The sequence below is a fragment of the Ambystoma mexicanum genome, chromosome 3q (assembly GCF_040938575.1).
Source record: "Ambystoma mexicanum isolate Mex_15411 chromosome 3q, UKY_AmexF1_1, whole genome shotgun sequence".
Classification (NCBI taxonomy): domain Eukaryota; kingdom Metazoa; phylum Chordata; class Amphibia; order Caudata; family Ambystomatidae; genus Ambystoma; species Ambystoma mexicanum.
Window position 1 is genome coordinate 920,907,992 of NC_090926.1, and position 14,134 is coordinate 920,922,125.

At 43.7% G+C, this 14,134-nt stretch overlaps 1 protein-coding gene across 1 annotated transcript in view; it reads right to left on the reverse strand.

Annotated features, from left to right (window-relative positions):
• LOC138448026 (cilia- and flagella-associated protein 337-like) overlaps positions 1 to 14,134 on the reverse strand; it is a 621,048-nt gene that overhangs the window by 71,652 nt on the left and 535,262 nt on the right. The window lies entirely within an intron of this gene.

Consider the following 14,134-nt stretch of genomic DNA (forward strand, 5'->3'; position numbering starts at 1 on the left):
TAAGAATGTGGGCTTGAACTGCTGATATATCCCCACGTTGCATGCCTTGCTCCTGCACTACTCCTCTGAGCTGCCATTTTCTTTTATGCTGCTGACACCACAGGCCTCTGCTTCCCACTCACCACATAACATCCCACCCCCTGGAGATCCTCTCTCACTGCGCCCCAGAATCCCTTCCTCACCCATCCTGCCGTCCCAACACAACCCAGTTCCCCCATTTACCAGTTTGTGCCCTGCAACGGCTTTGTGTGTCTCCCTCCCATAATGGAATTAGTTAAGGGATAATGTCCCTTTAATATTTCCCAGCTGCCATTTTTTTTAATATATAAAATCATCCCCCATTGATTGCGCGGAAGAAAAAGTGATCTAATAATGGTGGCTAGGACCCAATGCTAACACTTAAGTTTTGTGGATGCTGGTAGACGTCTTTCATTGTCATCATCTTCATCATCATCATGCATAGCTTATTTGGAAATTGATCCATAAAACAGCACGTAAAATATTACTTTTCATCTAAAATATAATACAAATATAATCTACAAATGAATTCCTTAACACTATAAAAATGCATAGAAAAATACTCTAAAACCGGTTCTGCCTACGCATGTGCAATTTACATAGCATATAGTGCTAGTCCAATAGAAATGCAATGTTAAAAATGATCGCAAGGCGCACACTCTCGTTCCCAGTCAAGTTTTCCTGCTGTAGCAACAAATTGTCTTCTCCTCCAAAAGTTTTCTTGACTCCATCAATCATCAGGGAGGCTGTTCCAGGAGTCCCGGGCTCAAGAGACTGCAGCACCAGGGCCATCATTCCTTACTATGGAGAGCCATAAACATGGTTCTCCCCACCTATCAAGGGTAAGATTTGTGCTTTGGAGGGAGTTGTTTCCCAGTCACCTGCAATTGAAAGAAGTGTGAGAATACAACTACCATAATCCTTATAGACATCAATGTGAATTAACCTGAAACACCTGAAAAGAAAATGTAACTAGACATGCCTGAAAAGGAAAAGAAACACAGCCTCCCTGATGATTGATGGAGTCAGGAAAACATTTGGGGGAGAAGACACTTTGCTGTTACAGCAGGAAAACTTGACTGGGAACCAGAGTGCGTGCCTTGCCATCATTCTTAACACTATGTTCCAGGAGTCCCGGGCTCAAGAGGCTGCAGAACCAGGCCCATCATTCCTTACTATGGAGAGCCATAAACATGGTTTTCCCCCTCCCCCTATCAAGGGTAAATGTGTGCTTCGGAGGGAGTTGTTTCCCAGTCACCTGCTGAAAAAAGTGCGAGAATACAACTACCAGAATCCTTATAGACATCAATGTGAATTAACCTGAAACACCTGAAAAGAAAATGTAACTAGACACGCCTGAAAAGGATAAGAAACACAGCCTCCCTGATGATTGATGGAGTCAAGAAAACATTTGGGGGAGAAGACACTTTGCTGTTACAGCAGGAAAACTTGACTGGGAACCAGAGTGCGTGCCTTGCCATCATTCTTAACACTATGTTCCAGGAGTCCCGGGCTCAAGAGGCTGCAGAACCAGGCCCATCATTCCTTACTATGGAGAGCCATAAACATGGTTTTCCCCCTCCCCCTATCAAGGGTAAATGTGTGCTTCGGAGGGAGTTGTTTCCCAGTCACCTGCTGAAAAAAGTGCGAGAATACAACTACCAGAATCCTTATAGACATCAATGTGAATTAACCTGAAACACCTGAAAAGAAAATGTAACTAGACACGCCTGAAAAGGATAAGAAACACAGCCTCCCTGATGATTGATGGAGTCAAGAAAAGGTTTGGAGGAGAAGACAATTTGTTGTTACAGCAGGAAAACTTGACTGGGAACCAGAGTGCGTGCCTTGCCATCATTCTTAACACTATGTTCCAGGAGTCCCGGGCTCAAGAGGCTGCAGCATCAGGGCCATCATTCCTTACTATGGAGAGCCATAAACATGGTTTTCCCCCTCCCCCTATCAAGGGTAAGATTTGTGCTTTGGAGGGAGTTGTTTCCCAGTCACCTGCAATTGAAAAAAGTGCGAGAATACAACTACCGGAATCCTTATAGACATCAATGTGAATTAACCTGAAACACCTGAAAAGAAAATGTAACTAGACACGCCTGAAAAGGAAAAAAAACACAGCCTCCCTGATGATTGATGGAGTCAAGAAAACGTTTGGAGGAGAAGACAATTTGTTGTTACAGCAGGACAACTTGACTGGGAACCAGAGTGCGCGCCTTGCCATCATTCTTAACACAAAAGAAATGTAAACCTATTTAATCATTGTAGATTCTGCCCTTGCCATTTTCATTTATGTGCGTTGTCTTTGTCAGGCATTACCTATATAACTGGCTACTGCATACATGGTACATTGTCAGTTAGTTTACAATGAATTAGAGCAGTCTCAACTTATGCTATCCCATCATTTGCAACCAGTGGTTTTAACCAATCATTTCTACGTGCAATACAGAGAGGACAGAAGAACAACAAATGTTTTTCATTTTTGGCCATCTTGTCAATGGAAGTGGTCTTGTATAGCGGGTTCCTGCCACTTTTGGGTGACTTTCGGCATGTGGCTCTGTAAGAAAACGGGGGTAGGGTTGTCATCAGTGGGACAGTGGAAGAAGCAGATGCGGAACCTGTGGTGTCGATGGGTTCAAGCTTGAAGTACCCGGTTTCTATGCACCGATCTGTTTTCTATGAGTTTGGCAGAGACACTTGGGAGTATGGTATCCATTGGGAAGAGGCAACACACGGATAAATTGTACTTTGGGTCCAGTTGGGTGGTGATATGGGTGCGACAATGCTAAGGAGAGAGCTTTGTCATGACTCAATTAGTGTTGATGTGATAACCGCTAGGCCTGAAGCGGCTGTCTGTGAGATATTTTAGAGGGGATAGAGTTAGTCAGGGGATAAAAGGAGTACGCCTCACAAAGCAAAATATCCTGGAAACCTGCACTCCTACCACTGCCCCCCCATTCTGAGGTTAATTGGAGGCAAGAACTTTTGGTTCAGGACAGGTCTGTTTGAAATTTGTGGGCCACAGGTTCCTGTTCTACCCTCCTTAGTGTATTGGGAGAGGGGCTGTGTGACGCCTCAAACCTCACTCTAACATACATCTATCCGACTTTCCTCTCCCCAAATTTCCTATTATAAGAATCTTAAATACAACCACATAACATAAAAAAACAGTTCAGTCATGGTTCAGGGACAAAGGGATTAAATTAGGGACTTATAAGAACTGTCCTAAAATACCTTTCCCAACACACGTTGACTAGACTTCCTGTACACTGTGCAAACTTACGGTGATGCAGCTGAAGGAGCCCCATTCAACTCTATCAACCGTTTCTTGATGTTTTAAGCTGGGCCAGCCTGAGCTGCCTGCACTGTAGATCAAATCTGACAAGCTCCTCTATAAACGCTCAAGTGATATCATGACCAGAGGTTTATCAGGATAACACTGGCTCGAAACGTGCAAGGTGTCCACCACTATTAAAACACCTTTCTTCTTTACAGGAGTCATTGGTGCTAGTTAGATGCAACCGCTGCCTTGAAACATGGTTTTCCTGGTTTTACAAGATCAATCTTTTGGCACCCCCGAATCTCTGCCCCATATCAAACTTGCACCCTACAGGCTTCGATTGACGGGTTGATGCCCCTGCCTCCATAGCCTTTGGCAAAAGAAGTTGCCCTTACTCTTTAGTTAACTACTGCTTCCATCTTGCGTATATGATCTTCCCAAGAGCCAAAGCAGCATATCTTAATGTTCAAATAAAAACCTAGTTGGAATCATTTCGCTATCTTCTGGGTCTAACTTGAAAGATTTTCTTTTTTGAATGACAAACCATTTTGTGTTTAGCATTATTGTATTGCATCTAATAAATTACTCTGAACGTCTTCAGTGATTTGAGTGGCCCATGAAAGGTTTTTGTTTACGCTGAAGGCAGATCAAAAATCCACCAACAGCAAGCATAATGTACCTTTTCATTATGCAACATAATTCTCCATAAATAAATATAAACTACATACTTGATACACAGTGTCAACTTTCTTCTTAAAACAAGCTTGTAAATAAGTTTTTCCACCCAGGATTCCCAGGGTTGAGCCAGGATGTGTCAATATGCTTAACCCATTACAGCTATTAGATGATCATTTCCTCAGTCATCCCTCAAACCTTTTTTGGAAATGGGCACAATCTCTGCCCATCTACACTACAACAGTATTCACCTAGGTGGGTCCCCCCGCTTACAAGCAACTTCAATGCATCCTGTTAAAAACAGTTATATTTAGAATGTTTAACCACCTTAAAACAGAATCTACACCAAACCTGGAACAAATTATGGACTGATGTTCCCTGTTTGGTTTAGTGTAGATTCTGCTTTAAGAAGCTTACATATACTAATTAAAACAGAGGAGGCATTGGAGTTGTTAGTCAGAACGTAAGTGTTAGCTGTTGGGTGTGCCCACCTCAGTGAATACCTTTGTAGTATATATACTGTGGAAGTCCAGTATATTCCCTGGTACCCTCCCTAGGTCAGAGTAGGGGCTGGGCCTTCCCCCTTTTCAGTAGTGGATACACAATCTCCTCCCTTCCAGGGTTTTGGTCTTATACTTTGGCTATTAATAGCATTATACGCATTTGTTAAAAGGGAACCCCAGATTTCTGTGAATCCAATTTAAACAGATCAATAGGGAGTTGATCCAACTTTGTTGCTTTGTTTAGCTTCTGAGCATCCAAAGCACATTTACCTCCAGACAGTCTTCATTCATGCCATCTCTCTCCCGCGGCATTTACTCAATCAGCATTTTGCAATCAGTCCTTTTTAAATCTGTTTAAAGGGCTGAATCGCATTAACCATGTGTCTACAGAGATGCATGTCTTCATCTCTAAGAGAAAGAATGCTAGACCTCCCTTAACTATTTTCCAGAAAAGCTTCTGTTCCTTGGTGTGATGGGCCATCAATATTAAATTCCAATGATCATTCTCGGCTTGTTATTTTTTGTCAGCAAGAAAGCTTTATATCTTGCCATAGTTCCCTTACATTCGGTACTGATAGTTTTTCTCATGATTTTAGTGCTCTCAGTACAGATTTTATGCTGCTCTACGCTACAATCTTTGTCATGCCATGAACTTCTATTTACAATATTATATCTAATATTTTAACAAGATTTCATAACAAATCACATCTGTCAAACTCTTGTCGCAAAATACTGTATTAATATTAAACACACACTGTTCCATCAACACGTTTGTTAAGATGGGCTATAGTGTACGCTATACTGTTAGGCCACAAACTTCAATATCGACCTTGAACCAAACTGTCTCCCTCTAATTAGTTATAATTTGGGCCCAGGGGAAAGGTCAGGGGCAACATGTTTGTCCTGGAAACAAAACAATACATAGCAACACAAGTTCATATCCCAGGATCGCAATTAGAAACTGGTCTCTGGTATTAAGCACATTATAAAAGCACAATTATTATTATAAAATTAATTACAGAGTTTTGGCCTGACACCCTAACAATATATTTTAGTTTCTCATTAGATTTAATTTTTAATTCCAGCTTTACTGGAAATTGGTGACTCAGTTCTGCGTTCCACCTCAAAATCACATACTGGTAGATCCGCTGTAATCCTGTAATCCAAATAGCTCTCGTCACCATTTCATGAGAAGGTGGATTTTGCTGGACTGTTATTATAACAAAGGCCAATACAGGTTAACACCTGCAAACATATAGGCCAACTGCAACGTGTTCTGACTAGGGCGTCTAGAAGCCACTGCGTATAAATCAGGGAAACCCAAAATCCTATCTTCTCTGTCCATTATCCCTTTAATAGTAGAGAGTGGCTCAAATTGAGAATTAAAGCCCCCTAATACAAGTTTGAGATGGGATCCTCCACATTTGTAGCTAACCTTATTCTGTGTGATAGGTTCCTCTAACCAATCAATGATTAAGCCTCCTTCTTCTCCCGCTGTGTGCCTGATATACAATTTATAAAGCATTAAATGTGGATTCTGAGAGATTATCATTTCAAGGGATTGTATATGCATTGACCTCATTGGTAATGTGGTAACATCTGCATTCAAACCAGAGCTGATCCAAATAAGAAAACCACCACTTAGAGGCCCTTGATCCAGATAAGCAAACCACCACTCAGAGGCCCTTGATCCCGATAAGCAAACCACCACTTAGAGGCCCATGATCCAGATAAGCAAACCACCACTCAGGGGCCCCTGATCCAGATAAGCAAACTACCACTCAGAGACCCTTGATCCAGATAAGTAAACCACCACTCAGAGGCCCTTGATCCAGATAAGCAAACCACCACTCAGAGGCCCTTGATCCAGATAAGCAAACCACCACTCAGAGGCCCTTGATCCAGATAAGCAAACCACCAGTCAGAGGCCCTTGATCCAGATAAGCAAACCACCACTCAGAGACCCTTGATCCAGATAAGCAAACCACCACTCAGGGGCCCTTGATCCAGATAAGCAAACCACCACTCAGAGGCCCTTGCTCATCTTTCCTAGCAGGAATATTCCAATTCATATAGCATGGTTTAAATATGGGGAGCACTTCCTGTGTCTCCTGGAAACAAATAATGTGTTGTCAGTCAGGGTCTTGGAATTTACTTTTGAGACTGGTTATATTTCAGGAAACTATTTGTATTACCTTCGATACAAGGTGGCGAGTCATGACTAATATGCTGCTCAGATTTTAATATCTGCTGCCAGTGATAGGTCCGGGAGGGTGTAAGAAGTCAATAGCTTCAAGATCAGTTATTTGAGGAACAGGGATCCTATTGAAGGTATTTAATGTGGTGGTTTGTGTGTTGCTAATTGCCCCCAAGATTCCAACCTTTAATTTTATGCCAGCCCTATCTGGGTCTAAAGACCTATCCTATATTGCTAATAGACTCTGGGCCTCATTACGACCCAGGCGGTAAGTTACCGCCTGGGCCGTGACTTTACCACCATGGCGTAAACTACGTTTACGCCATGGTGGTAGGCGGACTTACCGCCCCATTCCGACCTAGGCGGGGCGGTAAGTCCCCAATACCCATTTACCCTTCTCCATTCCCATTTTTGCCCCATAGGGCATAATGGGAGTGGGGAAGGCGTTAATTACGCCACCGTAAATTACGGTGGCGTAATTAACTCCATGGTCCCTTAGCGCCATGGATTTTAACACCTGCTAAAAGCAGGTGTTAAAAGCGCCATGGCGCTAAGGGACCTCGTAATTGGCGGTAAGGGGTCGGCGCAGCTAACGCTGGCGTAAACCCCTTACCGCCAGGGTCGTAATGAGGCCCTCTGTGTCAGAAACTTATTCAAAAGATAAAATCTGAGAACATTTCTCTGATATTTCTCAGGTTCAGGAAATATTATGACAGCCACAAAATCCTACGGATCATCGATAAACAGCTCTCAGAATGTCTTATCCAATGGGTCACATAATTTAATAATGAGGTTGTGTTTTCCCTGCCTCCTTCCCGCAGTTTAGGAACGCCCTGCATATATACAATATTGCTCTGGATTTGGTGCAGCATATGCGTGGCGTACTGACCACAAAACTAGTCGAATAATGGGCATAGACAACATGACATTGTTTTTGCTCAGGATTACAGTAATATGCACAACTTTACTGGAATAATAGGCAAAGACAAGGTGGCAGTGTCTTTGCTCAGTATTGTTGTGATATTAATATTACTGGGATAAAGGGGAAAAACAAGGTGACTGCTCTGATGATGGAGGAGGATTTTTTTTTACATTGGTTCACTGTGCAGCCAGTCTGGACATTTTTTCTTCCTATGAATGCCATAATGAGAAAATAGGTCCGGACTGACTTTGGCATGGCATTTCTTATTGGGCATCAAGGATATTGCAAACATGATGTGTTATTATGTGTCTAGACTGGCCTACAATAGTGAAACCAGTCTGGATGCCTTTTGCTATTGTGGCATGCAGGGGCAGCTGTGGCATGCAGGGATGGAGCCAGGGGGATCATGGGATTGGTCACCCATCCTGATTCCCCCTTAGTCCTCCCCGTCCATGCCACCTGCAAGGCTAGCGCTCAGCTAGAACTGGCACTGACTGAGTACCAGCCCTGATGAAAATAAAACTGAGAGTGGCGCGCCGGCGTGTGCAGTGCAGCATGCCATTCACAGGGGTGTTTATTTCTTAATATCAGTCACTGACTGAGTGCCAGCACCGATATTTAAAAAAACACCTGTGGCACCATGTTGCTACATGTGCGGTGCCAGCACATCCTGGGGGTTCAGGTGCTTCCATAGCCTGTAAGCACTGCATGACTGTATGTGCCTGGCCGTGCCCCTGCCCGCCTGAACTCGAAGAGAAGAGCTATGGTAAGTGTATGTATGTGTGTCTGTGCATTTGAATGTAATGCAGTGTGTGTGTGTGTGTGTGTGTGTGTGTGTGTGTGTGTTGTGTGTGTGTGTGTGTGTGTGTGTGCGCGCGCGCATGATCAGCGAGTCTGTAGCTATGCGTGTGTGTATGCAGGTGTATGTTTTGATCACAGTGTATCTGCGCGTATGCTCATGTGGTTGTAGCAACTCTGCAATGGATTTACAGTGAGATTGGTCACTGTAGATCCCTTGCAGGGCTTGTTGGCATAGATAGGTCATATTTCAGCAGCTTCATGCATGTGATTTACAATGAGCACTACTGGCAGAGATAGGATGTGACGCACAACCTATCTATGCCAGTATTGGTCACTTTAAATCATATGCATGAAACACTTCATCCTTCATGCATGGGATTTAAAGTGACCGTTACTGTCATAGATAGGTTGTGGGTCACATCCTATAAGTAGGCTGGGACCCACAACCTGTCTGTGACAGTAATAGTCCCTTTAAAGCATATGCACATGCATGAAGCGCTTCAGCCTTCATTAGTTAAACTTATTCTGGTGTTTTAACTGAGGCCTTCCTAATTTCGCCCTTAAGAAATGGTCATTTCAACTGCATCATGCTACCAGGTTTCCGACTTTGAACCAACCATAGTTGGACTTGATTCCCTTCATGGTAGTTTTACATTATCTGGGTCTGAGAATGGCTTTGTGTAAATGTTTCGGTAGTCTCAGACAAACTCAGGGTGTCCCCATTGCACCCAGGTCTCCGGCTGTGCACCTTCAAAACATACCAGGAGAGAATCTCTTATCATTGCATTTTCCTGGATAATAGGAGCCATTGCTGAATGGCAGGCAGCGATTGTGCTTCTAGTGGATATACTGACTTGCTTGCTCTCCTTTTCCCAATATCTTTCTGAAGTATTCAAGTCAGAGGCGTGGGTAGGTAAGGAGCTTTATATTAAGTCGTGGCAAAGAACTCTGCATACATCCTTCCAAATAGCTGTCCAGCACCAACTGCATGTCCTCGAACTATTGGGACTTCAGGTTTTTTAGATTTCTGGGAGGTTCCAGGCAAGCAGCAGATACTAGACAAACTCTCCTCATAGAATTTACCAACACTCATGTAATATGTGTTCCTACAATACCAAGCTACAGTAAACATTAAGGAACGGAAAGGAGCCTAATCCAAACATGGACAATGACAGAAGCATACTACCTATTCATGTAACCAATAGCTGCCTTTTTGTTCCTAAAACTCCTTAAGAGCATGCCCATCTGTACAATTCAAAATCTGGGAACTTCTTGAAAAGAGAACATATTATCCTACATCTCCTACTTGCCTCACACATTTGTGTACATTCACACCTATGCAGCGACGGGTAACACTTGTTTGACGGCCAATTGTCTGTCAGATAACCACCTCAGGGAACTCCCCCCTGAGAGAAGGTTCCACTACTTTGCTCTCACAACATACACCCCAGGCTCCCTGAAAACTTGTTGTTACGTCAGAATGCAGACTGTAAGAGCGGAGTGTACGTTCTGACGTAACAACAGGTTTTCAGGGAGCCTGGGATGTATGTTGTGAGAACATAGTAGAGGAACCCTCTCTCATGGTGGAGTTCCTTGTCGTGGTGATGTGAGAGGCAAAGCAACACTTCCTAAACGACACACCACGCGGACTTCCACTGTCACATGCATTCTTCAGGACCTTAAAACTTTGATGGGATTGGAGTATTTAGGCATACCCTTTTCTACCAGGCAGCCCCAGTTTACTCTGGTGATATCTCCCACTCGAATTACCTTTTTGGTGCCTTGAATTAAAATCTTACAATCATGTTATCATTTATATTTGTCTTGTGACAAGTGGAGATGACTTGCTATGGACCTGTTGTCTATTCTCTTTGTCCCCACTCTTTCGGTTAACCAGGATGGTGACAGCTTTGAATTTGGCTCACTGTCCCTCATCAATCTGAGGTTGACACGCTAATTTTAGGTGCAACCCTCATACTCCATATCATCTCACTAAGTGTTCTCTTCCAGTCCAGCTCATTGGCAATCGTCTCTTACAAACAGCCCCACTCATAACACGGTTCACTCTTTCCACCGTGCAATCAGCCTCTGGGTGATAGAGTGATATAAACTTCCACTGAAATCCCATATGAACATAAAATGGTTTTAGTTCCCTTGCTGCACCAAACTGTGGCCCATTATCACTCAGGACTGTTTCTTAACAACCTTGCCTCATGAAGGTCTTATCCAGTACATCATTGGTTAATCTGTCTATCCAGAAATCTCAGGGTATTTTGAGAAGTGATGTATCTATCAGTTACCCCTACTAAGACAATGATATGGTCCTAGTATGTCGATGCCTAAATCCACCCAGGGTCCTTGAGGTGCAGGAAGAGGGCATAGGGGTTGTTCCTTCTCTTGGAGCCTCTTGTCACCAATAGCACATGGGCAATAATCTCTCATGATCTTGAGGATCTATCCCTGGCCACCACAGTTTCTACCTAACCTTCCTCTTTGTAACGGTGATTCCAGGCTGCCCCTTGTGAGCCAGAAGCATGATTTGGAGCCTCCCATCTGAGGGTTAACAGGGGGAATTTCTTTGAAACACTCCGGCAGCCAGCCATTTTTCACGGTTAACTCCTCTCTAACCTCATAAAACCCAGTGTAGCTATGCTCCAACGCTATCTTCTAAGGCCAGTCTGTACTGACCCAACTTGCTCCCGTTTTGAGAGTAACATCTGCCTCTATGTGCCCTTCCCAATCGGACATGATCAAGGCCCTTAGGGAACAAATGCAATCCTCTCGAAATGCCCCAATCACACACTCCTCCTCCCCTATGAATACATTAGTCTCTGGCACTGGCATCCCTGACAGGAAATCTGCTGCACAATTCTTTTTACATGGTACTTATACCCCCTCACAGTTGTACCCTAACAACCTCAACCAAAGCCATGCTAGGGGTGGCCTAGGACATACCTTGAACCTTAGGAGTTCTACCAAGGATTTGTGATCTTGCCAACATGCCAAGAGCTCCCTCTAGATAACTGACTAATGTGCCTCTGTGTCAGTGAGAGCAGGCGAGGCAAACACAATTAACTTCTCCTAGGCATCCTCTATTTGGAATAGTACCACCCCTAGTCCCTTGCAGCTAGCAACCAACGTGATGACTGATTTTCTCCCTGGGATGAATCCTCCCAGGGGCGGGGCACCACATATTCCTTCAGTCCCTCTCTTCATGGCCTCCTTGCATACTTTCATACCATGCAATCCTTTTTCATAAATCTCCTCAAAGGGTACGACACATCAGAAAAAAACAAAGATTAATGTAGTGTAAAATCCCAGTAAACCTAAAAGTAAGTGCAATTGTTTCTTGTCAGACAGTGTGGGTAGAAAAAATGGTAATTCATCAAATGGTTTAGAGATTTTCACAAAAGGTTTTTTATTCCAAGAAAAGGGGTTAAGAAAAAGGCCTGTTGCAAATTGTGTCCAATGCATTTCGGTTATTTATGACCATCTCCAGGGACTTCACTTGGTTCTAGCCAAAGTCTGAATCTCTTTCAGTCTTGTGCCCTCAATGTTTCTTAATGTTTGTTAGTTGGTATGATCCAGGAGTCCTTAGTCAGGTACCTCATTTTCCATAGCGTTTACCGGCAGGACACCAGGTTCGCAACATTGAGGGCACCAGACTGAAAGAGATTCAGATTTTGGCTAGAACCAAGTGCAGATAAAAGAAGCTTGAAACAGTCCCTGAAGATGGTCATAAATGACTGCAATGCATTGGAGGTAATTTGCAACAGGCCTTTTTCTTAACCCTTTTTTTGGAATAAAACACTTGTTTGTTAAAATCTCGAAACCCTTTGCTGATTTATCATGTTTTCTATACTTGCAAGGACTACCACAACATACATTAGAGAACAAACTAAGTGGATAGCCATGCAGGTCCTTCCAGCTGTCTGCGACATCACACCCAGACAAATAATCTGCACATTTTAACGTATCACTCGATTGTGCAAATGGGGTGTAATCTAGCGACAGGACCAAATAACTAATGCCAACAAAAGAACTACTCGAAAAAGCCTTGACAATATAGGCTGTGCCCACTCAACCCCACCTGGTAAACCAATATGGCTTTCTTTCCCTTGCCATCACTATCATCTTGGCCTTTAACTCCAAGCTCTCGCTCTGTACTTGCTCATATCTTATCTTCCCAGGACCCTTGCACCCCTTACACACCTCACCACAATGCTTCGGCACCACACAAGTTGAACACCTCTGGACTGTGGCTGTGCATAGCCTTGAACTGGATTCCACTGAAGCTCCAGGCAAACAGCCGATATTACACTTTTCTTATAAGCGCTCTACTTTCAGCGTATCAAGTTACTAGGTGTTTCTGTTCACCTAACAGGATCCTCCTGTTAAAAATATTCTCTTATTTTATAGTTTAAAGTGTGGATCTAGCTCGAGAGCAGAGGAACAGAGCCCAGCATTTGGGCTGACACCATGTAATAGTAGCGCAGTATTGTGAGTTGCAGTCTTTTCGTCAATCTGTGTGTCCATTAGACTAGTTATTTTTCAGGTAATGTTTTCGAAAGCCACATGCTGAGAGCAAAGCCGAATTGGAGAATTGTGGGAGCATTCCGAGCCAATACAGGGACTGAGCTCCAGAGGTTGGGTGCAAGGCAAGAGAGGATTGGTTGTTGGTCCTCTCTTTGTGGGTGAGTTGTGATAAAAGCCATATAATCGATTTGCTGCGCACAAGCAAGTTCCACCAGACATGCGTGTGGGCTAAGTGTGACTGCTGTATGAATGATATATGCAGTTTTGAGCAGTATGCTGGTGAAGGCGAGGGTATTTTGGTCCCATTTCCGTGCACCTGTAATGAGGCTTGCTGGACTGCTTTTAGGGGAGCCAGGAGCACTTCCCCGACTGATGTGCAAAAACACATGGGCTGCATTTCCTGCCGTGGGATGAAGGGTTTGATTTTACATATGGTGGAGATTTGGAGCCAGGCCGTTTGGGACTTCTTGGCTATGTGTTTCTGGAAGGACAGGCTGGTGTCTATGGTGAAGCCTAAGGATTTGACTGCATCTGAGAGTTGCGGATCAAATCCTTCTAGGCGCATTTCATTGTACAATTGTTGATTGGAATGACACTTGCTCCAAACTCAGGTTTAGCAATCTCAGCATGCTCATCGGGCTCTGCATGAATTACAGAACTGCACTTCAGGCACTTTGATGTGCTTAATGCAACCAGCTGCTTTGCAAAGATTGAAGGTGCTGACTCTAATGCCATTGCAGGGGGCTTGGCAGGCAAGCACACATGGTCGTGCGATCCTCCAGCTCCTCTGGGTCCCAAGTGCTGTCTTCCCAGCCAAACTGCACTTTAGGCACTTACAATAAATAAGCATTACACTAGAATCGGGCAATCAAGAGGTGCTTCAAATCTCCTACTCCAGGGTCTTTAATGCAGATGCTAATACCCATCAGGCCAGCTCTCATTTGCATTATCCTCAGAAAGGCACAGGGTCAGACTTCACCTAGCATTCTAGGCCTTTGAATTCTCACTCACGCTGCCCACCCTTGTGTCTCTTCCTTGCTTTTTTTTTTTTTTTGAATTGCTGTTATGGTCTCCAGCATTTATCTTGTCCCCATGGACGCTGTGTGTACATGGGCTAATTGCCTACTTTGTTATTTAGAAATAGGGGTATGAACCTCTCGTTATCTTCGTAGAGATGTTTACCGTTTTCAGTG